Consider the following 13,437-nt stretch of genomic DNA (forward strand, 5'->3'; position numbering starts at 1 on the left):
GCTGATCTGCTGTGCACAAATCGCCAAGGCTGATCTGATGCAAAAACGGTAGGTCTTCTGTGGAGAAAACGCCAGAGTAGTCGCGGGGGTTGGTCTTGCTGAGAAGTTGCCTGTTGAGCAAGGTGCTCCTGCTGCCTCTTCTGCCGTGGAGTGCTAACTTGGGTTTGCTTATAAATTAACTTACCCAATTTTCCCTACTGACTACCCAACAAAAGTCCCTTAATAAATAAGTGAAAAACGTCAAAAATAGGGAAAATGAGATAAAGTCACTTGAAAAATTCCCAAACTGACTTTGATGGAATCTGATGGAAATGATTATGCTTCTGCGGTGTGCAACCGTAGGATATGCATCTATGCTAAGTGACTGGGCATGCACGGTCTACGAATAGACTCACAAAGTGCCAGATCACTGCTAATCTAAACTGACTTGACTGACAGGAACCCTGCTATGGTGTAACTTGTCCACGGACACATAGGGTTGGGATGTGTCACGTTTCTTTCTTCGTAAAATATACATAAGACGAGGCAAAGGTGTTGCAATTGCTCCTTGAGTATCCGACTATAAATATGTCTATCGTTGAGGAACGCGACAACCCATTTTTTTAAATACAGGCAGAAAAGGTCATTCATCATTTACTGGAAAGTTGCAGGAGCATTGGTCAACCCAGAAGGTAAGACTAAAAACTGGTAATGTCCATCTCATGTACGAAACACGGTTTTCGTGACATCATGCGGGTGTATCCGTATTTGATGGTAGTTAGACCAAAGATTGATCCCCGTAAAATATCTCGAGCATCGTTCCATGTGGTAATCCATGCTAGGCAACTAACATTTGTTTTTTATGGTGACCTTGTTGAGACCCTTGTAATCTATATAGAAAGTCCTAGACTTCATGATCTTGTTGAATGTGGAGGTGGATTTGTTGCATTAACTCCGCCTATCGATCCAAAACTCGACTTGTAATGTGTAGCGAAAGAGATTTATGGTGATAACATAGGATGAGTGTTCTGTGTGTACTCAGGCTCCTTTTACTTCATGGGAGAGAGGCTTTGTAAAGACTTATTAAAAGGTTAATTATTAATAATTAACTTACTGATAAGAGAAGGTTCACATGCATTAGACTACCTAGGCAAGTTCTACTAACTAGGATACTACAATGCGAATAGTCATGATGCCCATGGCTTGCAGCCACCCGGAGATAGGGTCCAGCGGCTGGTAAAGCACCGCACGTCTGGCGGTGTCCGGAAACACCTGAAATGCTGTGTGCAATCAGAGGGTATAAAAGTAACTTAAGTGCCTGGACATGCATGTCTTCCTAGGCTGTCCTAAACCCAGAAGTAGGAGTAAGCTTGTCCACATGCACAGAGGGCTAGATATGCACGTGACACGACTTTTTGTGTATCGGACTGAGTAGGGTCAGTCGATGGAAATGGTCTTAAGCTTAAGATTCTGTACCACATGAGAGGAAATAAAATTATTTGTGGAGCCATTGTCAAGTAAAACTGCTGGCCATTGATCATCCCTTGCACACGAAGAAGATCATGAGGATGAAACACAGACTTGTCGACCTCACAACCCAGGGATCTATGTGCATTTACATGAAAAATAGAACAAGACAAAGTAGCTGGTTGTCGATGCTATTTACTAAATTCTTTGCTGTTGTGGAAGCACTTGGATTGTTTCTTTGTTTTGGACAATCCTTGTCGCGATGGAAGTGACAAGTCTAATGGCAATCATAGCATCGATTCTTCTTTTGATCCTCGGTACAAAAAACCTTGCCTTTGCCATTCTCCTTGAATTTCTTTTGTGGAGGTTACAATTGACTAGTTCGAAGTTGCTGATGTAGCGAAGTGCTCAAACTTTAACGTAGAAGCGGTGCGGTTAGAGGTCTCTTGAGCCGCCAAGCCATCCCTAACACAGCCAAAGTATTGTCGTATTTCTTCTCAAACTTTTAGCTATGTTGCATTGAGGCAACAAGATTGCACAATACCTCATTTTGGTATGTTGGCGGCAATCTGAATAGATTAAGCATCTGTAGAATTACTTTTGGATCCTCCAAGGGCTTCATTTTGTGAAGGAGGTCCTCAAATTCCTGTGAGTAAGCGTGCAAAGCCTTCTTTCCCATCTCCAGACACGAGACTTCTTCGATTAAAAATCTGAGAGGTTCTGTCATAGATTGCCCTAAGTGAAGAAGCAGAAGCAATAGAAGAAGTTTTACCAACTTGCAAAATCTTGCCGAGTGGCCTATTTTAAAAGAGGACTTCTCGCCAATGTATGGGACCCTGTCCAATGGGACCCAAGTGACCTAAAGGGATTAAATAAAGCAGGACCGCACACACTCACACTCCATCTGTGCAGCAACTAATGACGTGCCAGCCCTGTACGATTTTTGGAATTTGCACTGATGACATGGTAGTAGGTACAAATTTCCCCGTTTTACGTTGACTGCGAATGTGGCACAGCTGTACGGATTTCCGCAAAACGCGCTGGCAGCTTTTGGTGCTAGTGCTTTTGGGATCAGCTGCTTTTGAGTTTGATTGCTTTTCAAGGCCAAGGGCCTTTAAATATGTGCAGAGGGCTCATTCTCTGGCATGCTTCAGTGTGAAGGTGCAGGGATTGGAGTATCGGCATTGTACTCAATTGAAGCAATATAAAGAAATACCAAAAGGGGCGCCAAGGTTTGGGGCCAATACTCTCTGGGGTGGAATTCCACCATTCGGTGTCGCGTTTGCTCTCTCTCTCTCTCTCTCTCTCTCTCTCTCTCTCTCTCTCTCTCTCTCTCTCTCTCTCTCTCTCTCTCTCTCTCTGCGCGCCACTGCTGCTGCTCCTGCGCGCGCCACTGCTGTTGCTCCTGCGCGCGCCATTGCTGCTGCCCCCTGTGCGCGCCACTGCTGCTGCTGTTTCACCCCCTGCGTGCGCCACTGCTGCTGCTGCTGAACCCGTTGTAGCTGACCTGTTGCGACTGCACGCTGCCAAGGCTGTAGCACTTGCCGCTGCCTCACTGTGGCAGCATTACCAAGTGCACCAGGCCCGCTGCCCCCAATCTCTCACACACGGATACATACCCACACACACACTACACACATACACGCATACACACAAGTACTCCCTCTCTTCCCCTTCTCCCCTCTTCTTCACAATATGAAGAGAGGGTAGTTACGAAGACAGCCATGTCTTCCCCCATGATCAAGACGCCGGCATCGACAATGAAGACAACGTTCATGCTCACGAACAAGAGGCTTGCACAATTGGAGGACATGAAAGAATGGCGGATGGAGAGAGAGATATGGGAGGAGGAGAAAGCCACCCTCATCAAGCTATGGAACGAAGAGAAGGAGGACATGAGAGCGGAAATCCAAAATCTCAAAGAGGAGAAGGAGAGAAGGGAACGGGAGAACGGGAAGGAGAGGGAGAGATGGAGGAAAGAGCAAGAAGAGATGAAGGCACAAATCGATCTCCTTCATGCTTCCATCACATCCCTCACCCCCGAAGAAGGAGAGATTAAAGAGGAGGCTAAGGAAGCCCTCAAGGAGGAGATCACCAAAGCCCTCACCGCAAGCATTGAGGACAAATTAGAGGCCACCAAAGAAGGATGGGTCGAAGTGGTCAAAAAGAACATCAAGAAGGTTGCAAGAGAGGAAGCCCAAAAAGATGAGGTACTCATCGTACACACAACCATCGAGGAGGAGAAGATGCGACAAGCTCGCCGTCTCAATGTGCGAGTGACCGGCATCAAAGAAGAAGAAGGGTCTACACCCGAGAGCGATGGGAAAGCTTTATGCAAGAAAGTGGGATACAAGGAAGAAGAGATCCCTTTCTCCAAAGTTTGGAGAGCCGGCAAAGATCCAAAGAAGAGAGCTCTCATCCTCCAATTCGCCTCCGAGGAGTCTCGAACTTCTTTCCTCCGAAAGAGGGTCATCTTGAGAGGGCTAGAAGGTCCCCCCGATTTATCTTGATGATGACCTCACAAAGATGCAACAAGATCACCGTCGCGCGTGCATGCCTAGAGTCCACCAAGCCCGCAAAGAAGGGAAGAAGGCAGTATATCGAGATGGTAGGGTTATCATTGATGGCAAGACCATCGCATAGGGACTCGCGGCCTGTGGGACACACGAAGAGATTCATGTCACGGTTTGGAATTGCAATGGAGACCTATGGACACACCCAGAGAGACTTGAGGAGGTGATGAGAGGTCGAGACATCATTCTACTTACAGAGACACACGAGAGCCCAGAGAGAGGGCTACCACGGATACATGGATTCCAGTGGGAGTCTCTACATCGGGGGTGTATGCGCCAGCACACCACTCGTGGCTCAGGAGGAGTGGCCATACTCTTTAGACAGGGGCTTCACAGTAGACTACAGATTGTTTCCCGGGACCCACAGGCCCGCTACATGTGGATTTGCCTCGAGCTCTCACGAGACAGGATCGTCTACATTGCCCTTTGCTACTTTGCTCCCACAGGCTCCAGATTCGCCCCTATTGAGCAGGAGTCACCGTACGCATGCCTCACGGAGGAGATTATGGAGTACTCCACACTGGGTGAAGTCTTCCTTATGGGAGACTTCAATGCTCGTACGCGCAGTGAGCAGTGTGAGGCATATGACCACGAGGACCCAGAGGCACTACACACTCTAGATGAGGAGGCTACTATGAGAGATACAGCAGACAGAGCTCCAGTCACAGCCTACGGACGACATCTACTTCGACTTGGCTCCCAGCACCGTCTCGTTATTTATAACGGGATGGTCCAGTGGCCCACCTCAGGGGGCCTGACTTGTATGCCACATGGAGTTGCAGAGGGAGGGGGGAGTACAGTCGACTATATTCTGGGACCCAGGGAGGCTACACACCTTATCACATCCTTCACCATTCCACCCATACCCATCGGAGCCGACCACACATACCTCTCTTTCTCCATCACCGGAGATACCATCCCACACAGCTCCACAGCACACACTCCACACACCACCATCCATTTCACACATGAGCTAGCCTCTCTTTACTCGGCCGAGGTCGAGCATGGCCTATGCCTCCTCCACCCATCCACACCACTCTCAGTTCTCACATCACATATCTCTTTCGTTCTCCACACTTCAGCTATTAGCTCCTTTCCACACACCACTCACACAGGACGCACTCCCCCCCCCCCCCCCCCCCCGGGACTATGCCTCAGAACGGCTGGTATGATGATGAGTGCAGAGAGCTATACCGACGCCTCCGCGCACAGCGAGCCTTAGGAGAGATCACAGAGAGAGAGGCCAGACGGCATATGAAGACGCTGACACGCCAAAAGCGGCGAGCATTCGAAGAGGCACAGGAGCTTGAGCTATACCGCCTATTCATGAGCATGGATAGCGCGACAGCATGGCGCACCCTGCGCGAGCCACGTCCGACTACAGCTATTGAGGATCCTCAGATATGGCATGATTATGCAGAGCGACTTTATGAGGTGCCAGGACAGCCTCCTATCCCACAGCCACACGAGCCACGCCCCACGTGCTCCTCCTTCTTTACAGCACAGATGGTAGAGAGGGCCATACGCCGCATGCAGCACAGACGATCAGCTGACCATACTGGATTACAGAGTGAGCACATCATTTATGCGGCCTCCACTATAGCCCCGTTGATTGCACATGTCTTCAACCGGGCTATAGGGGAGGGCTTCCCAGAGGAGTGGACACAGCACACCATAGTGCCTATCCACAAATCTGGCGACACCCTGGATCCAGGGAACTACAGGACTATCATGATTGGCCACACGATGGCCAAGCTATATGGAGCAGTACTTGAGGCACAGCTCAGCTGCTACGCAGAGATCGAGGGTTTACGAGCTCCAGGCCAGGCAGGTTTCAGACGAGCTTTCTCCACCACTGATCACATCTTCGTTCTGCGCTGCCTCATTGATGGGGCAAAGGCGCGGAAGAAGAGGCTTTACTGCTGCTTTGTGGATTTCCGCAAGGCCTTTGACACAGTCCCACGTGAGAGACTCTTCCAGCGCCTTCACAGCATTGGGGTACCAACAGAGATGATTTGGGCCATATATGCTCTCTACGAGAAGGTGACGGGTCGAGTTCGTTGCCCAGGCGGTTTTTCAGAGACCATTGCTAGCACCATTGGTGTTAAGCAAGGATGCCCACTCTCCCCGACACTCTTTGGGCTCTACATCGACGAGATCTCCGACTACATACTGCGAGCAGGGGGAGAGGGGAGCGACTTGGCAGGTACTCCGGTCCACATCATGTTATATGCTGATGATATTGTGTTGATTTCAGAGTCACCGGAGGGCTTGCAACGCCATCTTGAGGCCTTGGACGAATTCAGCACACACAGGGGGTTGACTGTGAACCTTGGCAAAACCAAGGTTATGATCTTTCACACATCCAGTGCAGTGAGGAGCGCTGCCACCTTCACAGCAGCAGGAGGAAAGGTTGATGTAGTCACCTCCTATGTCTACCTTGGCATCACATTCACCAGCCTACCAGGACCCTTCACTATGAGGCAGGTTGCTGCTGACAGGCTCACCCGAGGATATGCAGCTCTGGCCATGCTAGAGCGGAGATGCCACCAGGCACACTTTCAGGAACCCCGCACGAAGGGGTGGCTTTTCGACACCTTAGTCACCCCGGCCTTGATGTACTCGGCGGCAGTATGGGCACCAGGATTGACAGCTGACCAGTGGACACAGCTTGAGAGGCCACAGGTATGTATGATCTCACGCTTGCTCCGCAGCAAGAAAACAGTGCCACATGACATTATTAGAGCCGAGCTCGCCACACCACCCATGGTGGTAGAGGCACTATTCCAGACAGTCTGCTTCATCCAGAGGATGAGAGAGCTACCTCCTGACAGACTTACTCGTAGAGCATTTGAGACAGCTATACAGCTATCAGAGAGTGGGCATGAGAGAGCATGGTACTCACAGGTCAGAGCATGGTTTGAGGGACACGGTCTTGACATGGAGAGCCTACCACCATTCCAGTACGACCCCCACTCACCATATGTTCACCTCTCTCGCAGTGAGAGGAACTTGGTACTGAGACAGGATCTGTGGCAGCTATACACTAGGAGAGTCTGGGAGTCACCTGGCTTGGGGACGAGGATGTCAGATTACAGAGACCAGTTTCTCACCATATTGTCCGGGGGGTTCATACAGAGACCACGCTACATGGACACATATATGCCACATAGCTCACGGGTGGCGATTGGTCAGCTGAGAGTGGCTTCACACAGGTTAGAGATTGAGATCGGGAGACATACTGGTGTTCCCAGGGAGGAGCGCGTCTGTAGAGCCTGCACAGAGGAGGTGGAGAGTGAGGAGCACTTTGTATGTAGATGCAGAGCATACACTGAGATCAGAGGCAGGTATGAGGCCCTATTCAGAGGACAGCCCACTCTCCGAGAGATCATGGACTCTCGAGATCAGAGACAGCTCGGACGGTTCTTACTAGAGATACAGAGCCATCGGGACACACTACTACAGCCACACACAGCTACACAGACAAAGGGGAGACAGTCGCAGCTCACAGACTTCTTTCAGAGGATTACCGCCCCTCCCCCACCAGACACTCAGAGGGGAGTGACACTCCCACAGGCGGAGGTGAGCCGAGCTAGACGACGACCACGAGTCACAGGCTACAGGGGCGCGAGCTCCCACCACCGACAGATCGAGGAGATCCGAGCCCGCGAGCGCCGTGCCACTGAGGAGCGAGTGGCCCGGATGAGGGCTGACCCGACAGCTTTCATCCGGGCAGCCTTGGCACCAGACCCGCCCATGTACCACATCTTACATCCCCCCATTAGTACAGGATGGAGCTAGATAGCTTGATGCATTCTCATGATTGTACTACCTTGAGCATATAGACATGCATATACCCCTAGAGATAGAGCTCCATCCCTCCTCAGATACCCCACTACCTACACTCAGTTCAGTTTTGTATCAGTTTTTGTTTCATTTGTCTTTCCGATAGACGGATGACATACACACCATGTACATTTGATTTGTCTCATAGGCCGATTTCGGCCTGACATAGACGTTAAAAATCTTTCTTTCTTTCTTTCTTCTTTCTCTCTCTCGCTCTCTCTCTCTCTCTCTCTCTCTCTCTCTCTCTCTCTCTCTCTCTCTCTCTCTCTCTCTCTCTCTCTCTCTCTCTCTTTGTTCAATCGATAGACGGCTGGGGAGATTTCCGGTTGGAAGCTCTCGTACTTTCAAGTGCCGGAGGAGGAGATATCACCTGGGGCATCAAAAACTGTTGAAAACTTTGCAATGTTGGAAGATTCTGCTGAGGATGCCACGAAAGAAAGTAGGAAGCTCTTCGAGAAGAAACTGCAAATATTCTGATGAATCCATGAACGCCAATGGCTTATGCTCTGTAAGACAGCGGGGTGAATACGGGAGTGCGCTCGATGCGTGATGAAGTAAAAGTGGGAGTTGCTGATAAGTCCGGGGTTGGAGCACGAAGATTCTTCAAATAAAATTCCAGTAGCCTTTGGAAGTTTGGGTTTGCTCTGTCTCCTCTTTTGTAGCACTGGTATGCTTTCAAAAAAGCACACGCCTGATGCTCTGATACCACTGTCACAAGACGAACACCATGTGCCAATAAAAAAGAACAGGCTGAACAGACTTTAAGCACTTTAATGGGGAGTCTTCAGGAATGTGGTGGAGCCATTTAACCCTGATCAAGTGCCACCGTCTTTGCCACTGCCGTTGCCTCCACCTCCCCCACCACCACCGTCACCGGGCTACAGTGGTTGGATCCCATATGGATAACCTTATTATTTGTACCCAGGATACGTGCCTAACCAACCCAAAGATTTCAAGGATGGTGGCCTGACAGTCAAATCTTTCACTTTTTCCGGGGTGAAAGATCGGAAGAAAGCATTGCAATTCCTACAACAATTCGACAACATCTATGCTTTGGGGAACTATACAGAAGAATCCAAGTAGCAGGATTTCTTAAAGATAATGCTATGCAATGGTGGAGTTCAATCGCGATAGAGTCGCATGCTCCAAGGAGCTGGCAAGCTTTCAAGACAGTATTTGCACGCAGTTATATGATTGCTATGTTTGAAGTTCGGATCTTGGTCGAATGGGGCAATTTCAAAATGCTTGCCACAAAGACCATGGACGACTATAACCAAAGGTTTTTCGACGTATACCTTCCGGTATCCTTCTCTAGGTTCGTTCCCTTGGAGGCCCAATGCAAGTGATGCACCATTGGACTACCTTCACCATTACAGGAATATTGTCTCTCCAAGCAAGTCTCCGCCATGCAAGAGCTTATGGACCATGCCGCAGTCGGTACAAACTGATGAAGGGAAAGCTGGAGTTTACCATAGAAGAACTTCCGGCCACTAACCACAACTCTCAACAACAACGAACAAATTCTCGGGAGTCTCGTGACACCCAACCTCAAAGGCCTCGTCTGACATAGCGTCAATGAGAAACCATTTTACAAGAAGGCTGATGCTTCGGATGTTTTCAAATAGGGCATACATTTACTACATGTCATGAGCGAGCCTCGACGTCATTAGAGCTACTTTCTACACCCACGATAGAATGATCCTCAGGGCCACCTCCAACCAAGAGAGCTAGACCCGCTATTGGACTAGTCCGTGATATCTATGACATATGCCTTGAAAGTACAAATGATTGTGTTGAGCATATGGTAAAGTCAACGGCTTGAAAACCCTTATTTGCTTTGACCCCGGAGCTACAGAGAACTTCATCCATCTAGAATTCTTGACGTAGATGCACTTTGATTATGATGCAGAGGGTGGGGAAATTGAAGCTGAGCTAGTCACGTGGCAAACTCAGAAAGTCGTACCGCTCATTGGTGCTCTTCAAGTGACTATCCAAGATTGTCATGGAAATGCCGATCTCCACATTATGAAGTTGGGCAATTGCGACCTTCTTGGTCATGCCTTGGCATGACAAGAATGATGCGACTCTCCAGGTTCGGAACCGAACCATCACTGTGATGCAGAAGGATAAGCCAGTCATCCTCAAAGTTCTGTTGTTTGAGAAAGTATTGTTTGAAATTTGAAATTTGTTTGAAATGGATGCTATCTGTTTTAAATCTGTCTTGGTGTTGATTTGAACCGTTTGACCCTGGCATGACAAGAATGATGCGACTCTCCAGGTTCGGAACCGAACCATCACTGTGATGCAGAAGGATAAGCCAGTCATCCTCAAAGTTCTGTTGTTTGAGAAAGTATTGTTTGAAATGGATGCTATCTGTTTTAAACCTGTCTTGGTACTGATTTGAACCGTTTGACTCTAGGTTTAGTACTGGTTTCATTGATTGGTGATTTACTCCCGGGAGTAGTAGTGAAAAATGCTGTTTTGGTATTGTCTGAACCTCGGAACGACGTAGACGGGATGTCTTGGGAGCGTTTCGTTGTATGCTGGAAAACCTCCAAACGACGCAGACGGGATGTCTGGGGAGCATTTGGTTGTGTGCTTGAACAACGGGAGATGGAGAAGGAGAGCTTGCGAGACGATGCCCCCGTGTGTGTGTGTGGAGTCGGGAGGAGAAAATGGCATTCCATGGGTTGATGCGTGTTAGCACAACCTTGTGCGGAGATCCATTGTGTGATGCCATGGCACGGATGTAGAGTAATACGAGAGTATGGAGTAGTAGATGACTTGGGAAATACGCCCAAGTCCTCTACTATTCCATACTTAAATGAATAAGGAGTAGAATGAGAGAGAGAGAGAGAGAGAGAGAGAGAGAGAGAGAGAGAGAGAGAGAGAGAGAGAGAGAGAGAGAGAGAGAGAGAGAGAGAGGGGAATGGAATGTAGCACAGCCCCACCGCGTGCGCGATTAGGGAGAGCTAACCGCCCGTGTGGCTTAACCGCCTCAAGGGGAAGGAAGCTTCCCAAGAAATTTCGCGTTGGTGCATGGCTTTTGTGCTTTGAATAGGTTTCACACGCAAATTTTTATACTTGGCCGATCATGTGGTCAATTTTAATAAAGGGAAGCATTCACCCTTTATAAAACCTGGATCGGGCACTGCACCCCTTTTTAAAAACAAGGCGTTTGAAGATAGACGTTGGCCTCAAGATCTATCCGACGAGAGAGAGAAATGAAATGTTATATTAACGTCTTCAAAAGGCCATAATGACCTATGAGACCAGAGCATTACAATGTGGTGGATCTGATAGAGCATCTACGGGGTTTGGATACAATAGAATTTGAGGGCCTGAATGTGCAAGAGAACGTGCTTGAAGATCCGCAAGTACTATGAAATCCTAAGTTGGTGGGTGTGAACTAAGCAGCTAGCCGGGATAGCTAAATCACAAGTCACAAGAGATCCAGTATTGGTCGCTGGCGAATCTCATCAATCTCCTCCATGGTCAGCAGTCTGCTGATCGGGGGTCGTGCTTGTCGGGCCAAAGTGATCGGAAGCCTCTGATGTAGCCTCCATCGATGCTGTGTAGTCCTCCGCAGTCGTGGGCGTCTGGATCTCCCCAACTCAGTCGCTCGGTCGATCAGTGTGCCTCTTGTGCGGCGACAAGATTTGCTGTGGTAGTAGCTCCTCTGGGTGTCCAGTGTCTGCTCTAAATAATTCTGTGATGTGTTTGGCCTCTCCTCTCATCAAGCTCTCTCTGTGTCTGCGCAGCTCGAGCAGAAACAAAACCAGGCATCTCTGATCCTCGTACCTCACGACTGTGGAGAGTAGTCCAAAGTCCTCTCTGAACAAGCAATGGAAGCGGCCTCGTATCTCGTAGTAGACGGGGCAATGGCATGTGTAGTGTAACTCTGTCTCAGGCTCCATGTCACATAGGGGGCATGTCCTGGCCTCGGCTGGTACTCCGCTGTATCTCCCATTCTCGATCCGCAGCTGGTGTGAAGATGTGCATATTTGGCCAATAGCACACCGTATCCCATGAGACAAGTGGGTGTCCATGTATCTGGGCCTTGTCACAAAACCGTCCGCCGTAAGCTGGAGAAGATGCTCTATGTAGAAAGCCATCTTCGTGCCCAGCGCCTATGTTGGTTGTATCCATGTCCTCCTGGTGTCTAGTTGAGCCAGGGAGGGTGCATCCTGTGAGTACTCGAGGGGGGGCAATCTGTCTATACTGAACCCATGCGCCTGGAACCATGATGTCATCTCTCCATACCAACATGCTGTCTCTCCCTGCATGGCTAATTGTCGAGAGGACTCAAGTGCAAGGCGGGCATATCTGTCTCTGGGAATTTCCCACATGCGGTGTATGAAGGAGACAGATCTAGTGAGCGCCTCAACCACTAATGGGGGGGCAGCTAGCTCTACTCGGATAATGGCACGTGGTACTAAAGCCTTGGCTCTAATGAGCTGCGATATCATAGAGACCAAGGGCTTCTCCATGCCTCCCCACCCATCAATGCGACCTGTCCTCCCGTGAAGATCCAATGAAGGCCCCCAGATCTCAGCTCCATAGAGCAATGCAGAAGCCACCAAAGTGTCAAAGAGCCAGAGCTTCGTTTGAGGCTCCTGAAACTGAACCTGTGAACACATCCTCTCCAATCTACCCAATGCCGAATGGGCTTTGGTCAATCTAGTCTCTGCTGCTCTCCTTAGTGAAAATGCTGGTCCACTAAAAACCACTCCAAGGTAAGTGTAAGCTTCTGTATACTCCACTGTCTCCTGGCCGTATGTAAATGCGGGCACTGACCTCCTGATCCACTGTGGGGTGGTATTAAATACCATGACCTTGGTTTTACCAAGGTTGACAGACAGACCACTCAATGGACAAACCTATGCAAAGCATCCAAGTGACGTTGCATCCCCTTTGGAGAGTCGGAGATCAACACAATATCATCAGCAATAGCGGAATCCATGTCCCTGCTAGCAGTGCACCTCTATTCCCATCTCTCTCAATGTAGTCAGAAACCTCATCCACATACACAGGGTAGTTTTCGTTCGACGTACGGGACGTCTAGTACCGTTCGGTCGGACCCGTTCCGTTCCGTACGTTTAGTACGTTCTGTACGATCGAAAAATGTAGCCGTTTATGACTGTTGGCGGCAGTTTTTGCACGCGTTAGTGGGCGTTTAGGGAGCCGTTTTGGAGCATGTTTGCAATCATGTGGCATGTACCAATGCCTATTGCCATGCTCTCCCTCTCACATCCATAATGCCCCATGCTCTCCCTCTCCCATGCTCTTCCTCTTCCTATAATCTATTTAAGCAACTCCTCCACCTTGTTCTCAACACAACTTACAAGCTACAAGCTCTAGCCTCTCAATGCTCTCATCATCCATGTGCTCCCATTGAAGCTCTCAAGTGACAAGGCTCAAGCTCTCCTTCTCTCCCTTGGGTTTCTCCCCCTCAAGCTCCCATTGAAGCTCTCGAGTCTCAAGTGACAAGCTCTCCATCGTCTCTCCCTCTCAAGCTCTCATAATTGTAATCTGTCTAAATGTCAAGTTTCTTTAAGGCCTAAGCCTTAGG

At 49.2% G+C, this 13,437-nt stretch overlaps 1 protein-coding gene across 8 annotated transcripts in view; it reads left to right on the forward strand.

Moving 5' to 3' along the window:
• Window positions 1-13,437, forward strand: part of LOC147436689 (uncharacterized) — a 154,732-nt gene that overhangs the window by 126,780 nt on the left and 14,515 nt on the right. The window lies entirely within an intron of this gene.

Source organism: Adiantum capillus-veneris, chromosome 18 (assembly GCF_014529385.1).
Source record: "Adiantum capillus-veneris isolate H3 chromosome 18, ASM1452938v2, whole genome shotgun sequence".
Lineage (NCBI taxonomy): Eukaryota > Viridiplantae > Streptophyta > Polypodiopsida > Polypodiales > Pteridaceae > Adiantum > Adiantum capillus-veneris.